We start from the raw sequence: 12,235 nt of genomic DNA on the forward strand, positions 1-12,235 counted from the left end.
TGATCCTCCTGCCTCAGCCACCCAAGTAGCTGGGATCTCAGGTGCCCACCACGCTTGGCTAATTTTTGTATTATTATTATTATTAGTAGCAGTAGTATTTGACACAGAGTTTCGCTCTTGTTGCCCAGGCTGCGGTGCAATGGCGCACTCTCAGCTCAACGCAACCTCTGCCTCCCAGGTTCAAGCGATTCTCCTGCCTGAGCCTCCTGAGCAGCTGGGATTACAGGCATGTGTCACCATACCTCGCTAATTTTGTACTTTTAGCAGAGATGCGGTTTCTCCATGTTGGTCAGGCTGGTCTTGAACTCCTGACCTCATGTGATCTGCCTGCCTTGGCCTCCCAAAATGCTGGGATTACAGGTGTGATCTGTTATCTAAAATTTACCATCTTAAAATGCCATTTATATCACCACACCCAGCTAAGATTGTAAATTTTATATTATGCATATTTTACCACACTTTTTTTTTACTTTTTTTTTAATCAAGGCGTTCAGTGATACTCTTTGCTACATTTTTTTTTTTAAAGACTGCTTCTAGGCCGGGCACGGTGGCTCATGCCTGTAATCCCAGCACTTTGGGAGGCCAAGGCAGGCGGATCATCTGAGGTCAGGAAGACCAGCCTGACCAACATGGAGAAACCCTGTCTCTAAAAAAAATAATAATTAAAAAAAAAAAGACTGCATCTAAACCTAAACCCAAAGTGTAGCATTGTTAATTCTTCAGCAATGGTCTGGCTGGTAGAGAGTTCCCGGTTAAAACAATGATCCCCACAAATTTGGAGGCATTGTTTCTGGTGTGCAGTGGTGCAATCTTGGCTCACTGCAACCTCTGCCTCCGGGATTCAATCGATTCTCCTGCCTCAGCCTCTCAAGTATTTTTGGCGTACACCTCTACTCGCAGCTGCTTGAAAGGTTGCAGTCCTATTTTTGATGTTGGGAAGTTCGATGTCATTCTTATTGCAGACCCCTCACACGTGAGGCCTGGGAGCCTTCTCCTGTGGCTGGTACTCTGGTATTCCACACGTTTAGCCAGATGCGGGTCTTGCATTCTTCCTTCTGGGCTTTTGTGGATCTTTTAAATTTAAAAACTCATGCCCCTAAGTTCTGGAAACTTCCTTGGTTGTTTTTTGTCTGGTTGGTTTTCTCTTTGGGGAACAACTTTCAGTCAGATGTCGGAGCTTCTGGACCAATTTGTCGTTCCCTTTCCTCTTGTTCTACTTTCGAGATTTCTTTTTTGTTATTTTTATTTATTTATTTACTTTTTAAAGATGGGGTTTCACCATGTTGGTCAGGCTTGTCTTGAACTCCCGACCTCAGTTCATCCGCCCGCCTTCGCCTCCAAAGTGCTTGGATTACAGGCATGAGCCACCACGCCCAGCCAAGATTTATTTTTTTATTTTTTTATTTTTTTTGAGACGGAGTTTTGCTCTTGTTACCCAGTCTGGAGTGCAATGGCGCGATCTCGGCTCACTGCAACCTCCGCCTCCTGGGTTCAAGCAATTCTCCTGCCTCAGCCTCCTGAGTAGCTGGGATTACAGGCACGCGCCACCATGCCCAGCTAATTTTTTGTAGTTTTAGTAGAGACGGGGTTTCACCATGTTGACCAGGATGGTCTCGATCTCTTGACCTCGTGATCCACCCGCCTCGGCCTCCCAAAGTGCTGGGATTACAAGCGTGAGCCACCGCGCCCGGCAAGATTTCTTTTTTTAATGAGATGGAGTCTCGCTTTGTCACCCAGCCTGGAGCAAAGTGGCAACATCTCGGCTCACTGCAACCTCTGCCTTTCAGATTCAAGCGATTCTCCTGCCTCAGCCTCCCAAGTAGCTGGGATTACAAGCGTGTACCATCATGCCCAGCTAATTTTTGTAGTTTTAGTAGAGACAAGGTTTCGCCATGTTTGCCAGGCTAGTCTCAAACTCCTGGCCTCAAGTGATCCACCTGTCTCAGACTCTCAAAGTGCTGGGATTACAGGCGTAAGCCACAGCACGCAGTTGAGGAGATTTCACAGATTTCTTTTAGCTAACCTACCACAAGATCATCTTCTGATTTGACCCACCCCTCTAAAGAAAAAAAGCTTAGAAGTACCTAAGAAATGTCATTTCACTCTGTTGCCTAGGCAACAGAGTGAAACTCTGTCTCAAAAGAAAAAAAAGGCTTAACTAGATGAGGAGGTATCCGTTCTCCCTTGAAGTTAAAAAAAAAAAATCAGAAGTAGTTGCTATTCTCCATTTAAAAATGAGTTTAAGAATCAGACATAATAGTTGTCAAAACAAGAACTTTCTTCCTTTTTGAGATGGAGTCTTACTCTGTTGCCCAGGCTAGAGTGCAGTGGCACAAACTCAGCTCACTGCAACCTCCACCTCCCAGATTCAAGCGATTCTCCTGCCTCAGCCTCTGGAGTAACTTGGGTTACGAGCGTGCACCACGATGCCTGGCTAATTTTTGTATTTTTAGTAGACATAGGATTTCTCCATGTTGGTCAGGCTGGTCTCGAACTTCCATTCTTAGGCGATCCGCCTGCCTCGGCCTCCCAAAGTGTTGAGATTACAGGCGTGAACCACCGCATTTGGCCTTTTGAGGTTTATTTCATAGTGGTTGTTTATTAGGAAGATGTTAATTCTAAGGTTCAGGCATTAGAATTCCAGCAGCTAGCACTCTAAGAAAGAGCCGGCCTGGCCGAGCTCACACCTATAATGAGACCGAGGCAGGTGGATCACTTGAGGTCATGAGTTTGAGAACAGCCTGGTCAACATGGTGAAACCCCATCTCTACTAAAAATACAAAAATTAGCTGGGCACGGTGGCACGTGCCTGTACTCCCAGCTACTCGGGAGGCTGAGGCAGAAGAGTGGCTTGAATCCGGGAGGCGGAGGTTGCAATGAGCCAAGATTGCACCACTGCACTCCAGCCTGGGCAACAGAGCGAGACTCCATCTCAAAAATAAATAAATAAATAAAATGTAGGCTGGTCTGATGGAAGTGGGTTACCAGAACTTATTAACATTAGTGTCACTAAAGTTGGTATACAACCCCCCACTACTAAATTTGGCTGGCTTTTAAAAAATAAAATAAAATAAAACTTAAATAAAAAAGAGCTGGTGTGAGGAGGCCATGTTCTAAAAGTAGAGAAAATACAAAATTATTCGATAATTTTGTTATTTAACCGTATCGGAATCAGGAGCACTTGACATTTTTCTACAATATTGACAATATTTTTAATTTTTTTTTTAAGGTCAGAAATACTTTCTTAGAAGATGGAGTTTCTGTTTCTTGTTCGTCAGTGGGAGGGGTTATTTGGAAGAAGAAAATGGGAAAAGGCTGCCTCTATTCCACCTTCCTGAAAAGGTGAATTTGGGGCATCTTCTACCACAGGGGCTCTGCAGATGCCAGTCCCTCTGCTAGAACTCACATGCCCTCCTGCCTATGTAACTTTTTCATCTTTAGAGTTTTTTTTTTTTTTTTGAGACAGAGTCTCACTCTGTCGCCCAGGCTGGAGTACAATGGCTCTATCTCGGCTCACTGCAACCTCTGCCTCCCGAGATCAAGCCATTCTCCTGCCTCAGCCTCCCAAGTAGCTAGGACTACAGGCGCATTCCATGACACCCAGCTAATTTTGTATTTTTGGTAGAGACGGGGTCTCACCATGTTGGCCAGGCTGGTGTCAGACTCCTGACCTCAGGTGATCCGCCTGCTTCAGCCTCCCAAAATGCTGAGATTACAGGCATGAGTCACTGTGCCCAGCCCTGACTTGAATCTTCACAGGTGCAGAGGCAATGGGAAGGCCTGGGACTCTGGGAAGGGGAACTGTAACCGGCTGGCTCATTAAGTTCACGGCAACCCGGAAATGTGGGTTTATTTGGTTCTTTCCATTTTATAGATAGCAAAACTGCCAGCTAGAGAGGTTAAATGGTGTGCCCAAAGTCCCCCAGCCAGGAAAAACTGAACCAGAGTTCAGTCAAGGTCCAACCCCACACCCACAATGCCCCTCAGAACAGGAAGGCCCCTGGGGCAAGTTCCCTTTCTCATGGGGCCTCTGGAGCCCTCCCTGTAGGAACTCCTTGCTGGGATCTCCTTGCTGCTCTTACTTCCCCTAAGGGTTGGACAGTTTTGTGGACACCTGACTTGAGTTTGGTGGCAGCACTGTGTCCCTGGATTCAAGGCTGAGACCATGTGGATAGCGCAAGAGAAGGAACAGCCTCTGGACTTAGGTTGCTTCTTCTAGCTGAGAGGGAGAGGAGGGTGCCTGAGTCTGTTTCCTGTTGCTATAATAGAATGCCGATAACTGCATAATTTATTATTATTATTTTATTTTATTTTTTGAGGCGGGGTCTTGCTCCGTTACCCAGGCTGGAGTGCAGTGGTGCAATCTTGGCTCAGTGCAAACTCTGTGATTCTCTGCCTCAGCCTCCCAAGTAGCTGGGATTACAGGTGCTCGCCACCACTCCCAGCTAATTTTGGTATTTTTAGTAGAGATGGAGTTTCACCATCTTAGCTGACCTGACCTTGTGATCCACCCGCCTTGGCCTCCCAAAGTGCTGGAATTACAGACGTGAGCCACCGTGCCTGGCCTGACTGGATAATTTATAAAGAAAACAAATTTATTGTCCAGGCGCGGTAGCTCACACCTGTTATCCCAGCACCTTGGGAGGCCAAGGCGGGCGGATCAGACGGCCAGGAGATCGAGACCATCCTGAGCAACATGGTGAAACCCCATCTCTACTAAAAATGCAAAAAAATTAGCTGGGCATGGTGGTGGGTACCTGCAGTCCCAGCTACTCAGGAGGCAGAGGCTGGAGTGTTGCAGGAGCGGCCGCGGGAAACAGATCTCTCGGACACCGAATATTGGAGGAAGGAGTTTATTCGGCTGGCAGCAAGGTGGCATATTTGCCTAATATCCAAGCTTCCCTAACAAAGGAAGGTTCCTTCTTTATATAGGCTTATACTTTAGATGTTACACATGGAAGAATCTTAGGTTTAGGCCGGGCGCGGTGGCTCACGCCTGTAATCCCAGCACTTTGGGAGGCCGAGGCGGGTGGATCACGAGGTCAAGAGATCGAGACCATCCTGGTCAACATGGTGAAACCCCGTCTCTACTAAAAATACAAAAAATCAGCTGGGCATGGTGGCGCGTGCCTGTAATCCCAGCTACTCAGGAGGCTGAGGCAGGAGAATTGCCTGAGCCCAGGAGGCGGAGGTTGCGGTGAGCCGAGATGGCGCCATTGCACTCCAGCCTGCGGAACAAGAGCGAAACTCCGTCTCAAAAAAAAAAAAAAAAAGAATCTTAGGTTTATAGCTTAACATATGAAAAGGGTCTCAGTTTACAGTCTTAGGAATTACATATGAAAAGGGTTTCAGTTTACAGTCTTAGGAATTACATATGAAAAGGGTCTCAGTTTACCGTCTTAGGAATTACATATGAAAAGGGCTTTGGTTTACAGTCTTAGGAATGAAAAGGGGAATCTTATAGTCTTAGGGATGAAGAGAAGAAGTTGATCTGAGATGCCTGGGCCTCCCTCTTCATTCCCCCCTTTGAGACCCTCACCACTTTATAATATTAGTGAGAGGTCTCACTTTCATTCTCACTTTCCAGATTTTCTGACCAAACTGACTGATAATGTTCCATATAATACACTTGTGATGTCACTTTTTGGCTAACTACAGTAGTGATGTATCCCCTAATCATCTGAAGGAACAGGGGCAGTAGACAAGGGAGCAGTAAACGAACAGCTATTATTATTATAACACTTATGATGAGGGTTTTGAATCCTCCCAAGGATGAGAACCAACCTGCAAAGAGGGACTCAGGGTTAAATCCGTGCCACACCTGTACAGGCACGTGTGCCAGTTTGGTCGTGTCTCACACAATATCCTCCACTGCTTGCCCCTGGTCATCTACGTGCAGACAGCAGTTGGTTAGACTGAATTTTTCCCCAGACTCCTCCTTCGGCTGCTAGCAAATAATCTAGGGCCAGTTGGTTCTGATAAATCGCATTTCTCATTTGAGTTTCTTGTCGGGCCAAGAGGAACAGAGCTTTGCCCGTTTCATTAGTATTTCCAAAACAGCCCGCAACCGGATGATCTGGTTGAGCATGTAAATAGGGGTCCGGTATCCCCATGAGCCATCCTCAGCCCATGTGGCCAGCCCATAGTACTCAATAATTCTCTCCGGTGGCCACTCATCATCTGTCCAGTTCCCTAGTTTCAGGTCTCTCTTCTCCCTAGCTGAGTATACTGAATGCCCTAACAGCTCACCTATCTTAACAGATAATAGGAAGAAAGAAGGCTTAATGATGCCTATGACACAGCTACCTGTCCATCTCATGGATTACACACCTTAGTTGAGTACCATTATAGAAACAGTTTCCCTTCTGTGTCCCTGTACATTTATAAGAACTGCAGGAAAAAAGAGGAACTTTTATGTCCTACCTGGTGTACATACTGAGGGCATTCTTCAAAATTAGTTAATGTTCCTACTGTGCAAGTCCAAATATTAAGAAGAACAAGTTCCGCAATAAATCTCCTCATGCTTCGGCCGTGCGTGGAGCAGCCAGCTTCCGGGATGTGGCTGGAGCAAGGCTTGTTGTCCTTCTTAAGGTGATTCTGCAGTCCTTGCCTTGGTCTAAGTCTCAGCTGTTGCTGGTTTTTACACGGCTGAGGTGGATTCAGGCTGGGATTCCCTCTACCTTCATCGCTGTGGGATTGGTCAGGTTCAGGTCTGAGGTCCTTTCCATTGTGGCTTTAGAGGGGCTGTACTCCCGTCCTTTTTCCACACGTGATTACCTAGTGAGAAAGGGTGAGCTGGGGAGAAAAAGGCTTACAGGACATTTGTTATTTACTCAGGTTGAAGGATCCTAAGCGATTCTCCTTAGAGCTGGTGACTAGCATCCTAACTCAATCTCTCCCCACTCCCGAGGAGTTTCTAGGAGTGCCCAGAGTAGGGGAGGGGGCCTATGGTATAAGACTTCATAGCGGAATATCCTGTTTTTCCTAAAGGGGGTGCCTCTAATTTTGAATAACCCCAAGGGAAGTGCCCACACCCACTCTAATCTTGTTTCCTGAACACTTTCCCTAAGCTCTTTTTGATGGTCCAGCTCATTTTTCCACCTTTCCGGAACTCTGAGGTCGGTAGGCAGTGTGCCGTTGCCAGGTGATGTCCAAGGCCGTTGCTGTTTTCCGGACGAAATCTGCCACAAGTGCTGGTGCACCGTGTGCCCCAATGTGCAGTGGTAGTCCAAACCTAGGGATAAGATCTCGAAGCAGCACGCAGGTTACTTCATGGGCCCTTTCAGTCCCACCCAGAGTATGTGCACACCAGGACCAACAAATACTTATGTCCCCCACACTTGGACATTTCAATGAAGTCTACCCGGAGATCTTCAAACGGAGCTGCTCCATAAGCTTGAATTCCAGGGGGAATAGTCGGACCCTGCCTCGCGTTGTGTTGCCGACATGTAGTGCATCGCTGTGCCACAGTTTTGGTCAAGGCTGCTAAGTGTGAGATGTAAAAGCACTGGCCCAACATCTTTTCAAGCGACTCTTGATCTAAATGAGTGGTCTCATGTACGGCTTGTACAACTGCTGGCCCCTGCAGCTGTGGTGCTGTTCTTTTTCCATCTGGCCGTTGGATCCATCCTTCTTTAATCAGTTGCCCCTTCTGTCTGGAGAAAGTCTCTTTCCTCCTTAGAGTAAGTAGGTATTAGATCAGGGATCTCGGGAATCAGCGGGGCTGTAACTGCTATCCGGTAGGGTGCAGATGCTGCCCTACGTACGAGCTGCTGAATCTGCTTGGGAATTTCCTAGGGCCACAGAAGGGTGGGCCCACCGATGTCCTCGGCAATGCACGACTGCCACTCTCTGGGGCTTCCAGACTGCTTCTAGCAGCTGAAAGATTTCATGCTGAAAGTTTCTTTCTTTTCCCCCTGAAGTTAACAGGCCTCTCTCTTTGTACAGCGCTCCACGTACTTGGAGAGTCGGGAAAAGGCATATCCAGAGTCGGTGTAAACCTTTACGGCCTTATCTTTACTCAGCTCTAGGGCTTGAGTTAAAGCAATGAGTTCAGCCTTCTGAGCTGAGGTGCCCCGAGGCAATGATTTGGCCTCGATTACAGTGTCCAGAGTTACCACGGCGTAGCCTGCACATCTTTCCCCTGGTGGATTGACAAAGCTGCTCCTATCCACATACAGCTCCCAGTCTGCTACTGTCCATGGCTGATCCCGAAGATCAGGCCTGCTGGAATAGACTGTGTCCAGGACTTCAATACAGTTGTGTTCAACGGGACCCTCTGACATTGGGAGCAAAGTGGCGGGGTTTAAGGTGTTGCAGATTTTAATGGTGATGCGGGGATTTTCACATAGCAGGCCCTGGTATTTGGTCAGCCTAACATCTGGTAACCAGTTGTGCCCTCTGGTATTCATTTAGAGTCACTACTGCGTGAGGTGCCTTGATATTTAGGTTCTGTCCCAGGGTTAGTTTATCTGCTTCTTGTGCCAGCAGAGCAGCTGCTGCCAGGGCCCTTAAGCACGGGGGCCATCCTTTGGAAACTCCATCCAGCTGCTTGGAGAGGTAAGCTACAGGCCTGGGCCAAGGTCCTACTGTTTGGACTAGGACCCCAACTGCCACTCTTTCTCTTTCTGCCACATATAATGTGAAGGGCTTTGTTAAATCAGGCAGCCCCAAAGCTGGAGCTGACATTAGTTTTGTTTCCAGTTCCTGGTAGGCCTGACGCTGCCGGGATCCCCATTCAAAGGGCTCCTTGTCTCCCCCTTTGTCACATCATAGAGGGGTTTGGCTAGTACTGCGAAGCTTGGAAATGCACAATTTACAAAACCCACTGCTCCCAGGAGCTCTCTCACCTGCCTTTTAGTCTCAGGTTCTGTCACTCTGCAAGCGGCTTGCTTCCTCTCTGCGTCTAGCCTGCATTCCCCCTTCCAGATGGTAAGCCTCAGCTACTGCATTTGCTTCTTGGCAAATCAGGGCTTTCCTTTTAGACACTTTATACCCACGGTCCTCCAGGTGCCGGAGTAAGGCATTTGTTTGCGCACCCGACTGCCGTGGGGTGTCCCAATAGAAGGTTATCAGCATACCGGGGCAGCATGCAAGCAAGAAACTTCTGGGGTGCGGTCATGGGCTGATGCCTTCCCAAGGATGATGAGAGTTTCTGAGCCCCTGGGAAGCTGGGTCCAGGTGTATTGAGTGGTTACACCTGCTTCTGGGTTTCTGCCATTGAAATGCAAATAGTTGTTTTGACTCTCTGAGGCCAGTCCAATGCTAAGGAGGTATCCTTTAAGTCCAATTAAGTGAACCAACTATCCTCTGCTGGCAATAATCCCAACTGCGTGTATGAGTTGGGTGCAAAGCCACGCAAGCCCTGCATGGGCCTGGGTGATAATATCAGTCTTCTGCTTCTGGCTAGGAAGGCTCCACCCTCCTTCCCAAGGTACAGTGAGAGCCTAGATGACCCCTGCCTAAGGCATTTTTAGCTGCAGGGAGTCTCCTTTTCGAATGGGATAATGGCCCTTGATTTACACAACAGGTTTTGCCAGAGAAGGGGTGCAGGGGCAGTCCAATAAGAACAAGAAAATCTGTTCTCTTAACACCTTAATAGCGCTAACAATATTGGTTCTGTTTTTTCCATGGGGGTTACAGGGCTGTCGTCTGGACCGTGGGCTCTTTGGGGGCATATGAGTCTGGCCCCCTCTCTTTCAATCCAGTGGCCCTTCCATTAGATTGAACAGAGTCCCTTCACTTTTTATCTGGATCCTCGTGCTTAGGATCGCCCTGTTCTCCCATTAACTGTGGGCATTATTTTCCCATGTCCTATTTCTTGACAAAATGCACACTGATCGCGTTGCAGGCGCAGGTGGGCAGACTGTGGGGCTTTCCAGGGACCCCCCTTTTTCCACACTCTGGGGGGCGTTCATCTCATAGCAGCAGCTCTCAAGTCAGCTTCCGTTGAGCCCGACGTTCCCTTTCCCTATGATTTTCCCTCTGGCTTATCGCCTCTTGGTTTACAAACGCCCAGTTAGCCACTTCCAATAACTGAAGTATTTGTACATGCAAATCCTGCCTGTTTCTGCCACTGAATTTGCCTGGACTTGGGAGTCCACATTTCTTGGCAGCGAGGGGGATGGTGGTTTCTAGCAGTCTATCCCTCGGCTACTAAAACAGTCGCTGCCTGCTCTTTAAGCCACTTTGGAGCGTTTAACACTAACTGCAACCACGAGTCTGTGTATGGAAATTGATCAAGGTGTTCTAGCTCGTGGTATATAACCTCAGGCCTTACTTTGGAGACAAGGGATCTGTCTAGGGCCCCCTCTGGGGGCCAACCTACCCTAAATGCTGGCCAATCTTCCCTACATAAAACACTTAATTTCTCTGGTGTCATAGTGACTTTATAAGTCCCACTAAATCCCTTCTTGAAATTTTTCAGCATGGTTTCTAAAGAGGTGGGCTTACTATGGGAGTGAGCCTTATTAACAGTTCAAAGAAACAATTCCCACACTTAGGAAACTGTTAGTTCACTCATAGCAGTTCCCGACTCGCAAGACACAGCACAGAGCACTCTCTGATTTACATTCACTTCAATCCTTTTACATGCCCGGAGGCTTCTTCACTCAGCCTTATGTGGCTGTCTCTAATTCTTACAAATTGCTTGATGCCTGAGGCCCTTCCTAATGGGCCCAATACCTTTTATGACTGATGAGTCCGGCTGGACACATCTACACACAGACACACATCCACACACAGACACACATCCACACACAGACACACATCCGATTGCTCTCCTTCCATTCAAAACCATAAGCAAAAGCTTCCAAGGTTACAGAGAGCTACCTTTCGACGTGCCAATCTGGCACCCGTGGGTGATCAGTCCACGCTTCCACCAAAAACGGGGTGGGCTACTTTCCCGGGTACGACGACACAGACACACATCCACACACAGACACACATCCGAATGCTCTCCTTCCAAGTCGACAGAGAGCTACCTTCCAACGTGCCCATCTGGCACCCGTGGGTGATCAGGCCACGCTTCCACCCAAAACGGGGTGGGCTACTTTCGCGGGTACAATCTTACCAAATTCAGTTGTCCAGACTTCCCCAAATGCTCACTCCTCCTCGGTGTTCAGCCACTGGGTGGATCCGGACTGCAGGGCCTCCCTGCTCCGCTCCGGCAAAGCTTTTCCACCGGGCAAATACCTGCCCAGGAGCAGGAGTCCCCCCACAAGGATGCTCCACAGGGCTAGGCAAACCACCTAAGAGACTTTTTCCCACCACCTGCTATCCCAGACTCCCTTCCCGGCCAATGCACAAAAATGTTGCAGGAGCGGCCGTGGGAAACAGATCTCTCAGACACCGAATATTGGAGGAAGGAGTTTATTCGGCCGGGAGCCAGGTGGCATATTTGCCTAATATCCAAGCTCGCCTAACAAAGGAAGCTTCCTTCTTTATATAGGCTTATACTTTAGATGTTACACATGGAAGAATCTTAGGTTTATAGTTTAACATATGAAAAGGGTCTCAGTTTACAGCCTTAGGAATTACATATGAAAAGGGTTTCAGTTTGCAGTCTTAGGAATGAAAAGGGGAAGTTGATCTGAGATGCCTGGGTCTCCCTCTTCACCAGCACTTTGAGGGCAAGGCCGGTGGATCACCTGAGGTCAGGAGTTCGAGACCAGCCTGGCCAATGTAGTGAAACTCTACTGAAAATACAAAAATTAGCTGGGCATGGGGGCAGGTGCGTGTAATCCCAGCTACTTGGGAGGTTGAGGCAGGAGAACCTTTTCAACCTGGGAGGTGGAGGTTGAGGTGGGCTGAGATCGTGGCACATGCCTCTAATCCCAGCTACTTGGGAGGCTGAGGCAGGAGAATCGCTTGAACCTGGGAGGTAGAGGTTGCCTTGAGCTGAGATTGCGCCCTTGCACCCCAGCCTGGGCAACAAGAGAGAAATTCTGTCTCAAATACTACTGCTGCAACTACTACTAATGATAATACAAAAATTAGCCAAGCACAGCGGTGGGCACCTGAGATCCCAGCTACGTGGGTGGCTGAGGCAGGAGGATCGCTCGAACCTGGGAGGTGGAGGTTGCAGTGAGCCAAGATCACATCACAGCACTCCAGCCTGGGCCACAGAGTGAAACTTTGTCTCAGATAAAATAAAAAAGAATGTCAAAGGGTGGCTTGGGAGTTGTTTAATGGGTGAAGAGTGTCAGTTGTGCAACATGCAAATGTCCTGGAGTTT

At 48.2% G+C, this 12,235-nt stretch overlaps 1 long non-coding RNA gene across 1 annotated transcript; it reads left to right on the plus strand.

Annotated features, from left to right (window-relative positions):
• The first annotated feature begins 6,508 nt into the window (after nucleotides 1-6,508).
• On the plus strand, nucleotides 6,509-12,194 carry LOC116546568. The gene is made up of 3 exons (XR_004266767.1): nucleotides 6,509-7,024; nucleotides 8,692-8,695; nucleotides 12,182-12,194. It is a non-coding gene; the product is annotated as an uncharacterized LOC116546568 (long non-coding RNA).
• Nucleotides 12,195-12,235: the final 41 nt, after the last annotated feature.

The sequence above is a fragment of the Sapajus apella genome, unplaced genomic scaffold (genome assembly GCF_009761245.1).
Source record: "Sapajus apella isolate SASKATOON/1434 unplaced genomic scaffold, GSC_monkey_1.0 scaffold1071, whole genome shotgun sequence".
NCBI lineage: Eukaryota > Metazoa > Chordata > Mammalia > Primates > Cebidae > Sapajus > Sapajus apella.